The sequence below is a fragment of the Sphaerodactylus townsendi genome, linkage group LG06 (assembly GCF_021028975.2).
Source record: "Sphaerodactylus townsendi isolate TG3544 linkage group LG06, MPM_Stown_v2.3, whole genome shotgun sequence".
Lineage (NCBI taxonomy): Eukaryota > Metazoa > Chordata > Lepidosauria > Squamata > Sphaerodactylidae > Sphaerodactylus > Sphaerodactylus townsendi.
In genome coordinates, this window is record NC_059430.1 from 118,023,538 (window position 1) to 118,024,984 (window position 1,447).

The following is a 1,447-nucleotide window of genomic DNA, read 5'->3' on the forward strand; positions in this document are numbered from 1 at the left end:
GGACTACATTATGGCTTGCTTTCAACAGCCCAGGGTCGTAGTAGTTGTGGGGGGGAGAGGAAGAAGTAAGGTCTTCCTGGACTTGAAGACAACCCAGGCTGAATCAATATTGTATGTGGCAACCAGAACAAGTGAGGTAGAACGTGTGTGTGTTTGGGCTGTGGTGCCAACTTCCTGTACTTTGACACAGTTCAGTGATGGAGACATATCCTGTGTTGTACCTTCTCTGCATGATCTTGCTGGCAAGAACTGCTTATACCTTCTTGACAACCTCTCAAACGGTATCTTGGGATCAACTTTAGGAGGAGCTGGAAAAAGACAGCTTCTCTACTAGCTGTGTCCACTTTTCTCCATGGACAAATGATGCTGCCTTATACTGAATTCTTGGTCGATCAACATCAGTGTTGTTTACTCAGACTGGCAGCAAACCTTTAGGTTTCAGGACCTGATCCTTTTCAACTGGAGATGCTAGGAATTGAACCTGGGCCCTTCAGTATGCCAAGCAGATGCTCTACCACTGAGCCACAGCTCCTCCCTATGTCTCAGTGTCAACAGTTCTTATGCAAAGTGATCCCTTGCCTATGTGTAAGCAGTTACACTGTTCCAATGGAGGGAGGATACATGAGGATTCCCTGCATGACAAATCGCAGGCATGGGGGGATTGGAGAAGCATCACCATTGCCTAGAAGAAGATAGCTGTCCCATCCATGAGCTGTGATTGGGTGGGTAAAGTGGGAGGGTGGGACTAAAATAAGCTGTAACAATTTCATTATCAGACAGTGGTTTGGAGGATGCTGAAGAGTTACCAAGTTGGCAACTTTACTTACACCTCCTAAGTAGATAAGGAGTAATTTTCTGTTGTGAAGACCTGCAATGGCAAAATAGAGAACTTGTCCATTTCTACTAATGTCAAGCAGAAATCCCCCATCTATTAAAAAGTCAAATGGCAGAATCCAGGATGGGGTCAGGACAGAATTGGGTCAGCTGGATGTGAGCAGAGAGCAATTTGTGACACAAAGGGTAAATCTCAGTGAGACCAGAGGTAAGGGTGGAGACCAATAGTGAATTAGCTCTACCAGCCTGTCTTTGATGTTTACTAGATTGTCAAGACTAGTTAGGCACCAATATATAGTTTTATTTACTGGATTAGCGAATAATGGACAATTGGTCTCCTGTGGCATTGCATCTTTATGACCTTTTTCATCAGTCTGCTTTATGGTAGAACAGTTCTTGTCAGAATGGTGGATTTCTAGAAGCTTTGCAGTGCTGTTTTGGCTACATTAAAACTGCTTTCAGGTGTGGGCCAGGCTACTTGTATCTAAAGGACTCAGAAAGAACTAGACCTCAACAACAAGAACCAAGAAACACAAGCTAGAGTGGGGTCATTGTGTTATATTTGGTTGTGTCAATCTCAGCTTTGCCCTGGAACTTTCTTGCAGTACTTGAA

The 1,447-nt window shown here is 44.1% G+C and overlaps 1 non-coding gene across 1 annotated transcript; it reads right to left on the reverse strand.

The window, feature by feature from the left end:
* Positions 1–460: 460 nt before the first annotated feature.
* On the reverse strand, positions 461–532 carry TRNAA-GGC. Its single transcript has one exon. It is a non-coding gene; the product is annotated as a tRNA-Ala (tRNA).
* Positions 533–1,447: the final 915 nt, after the last annotated feature.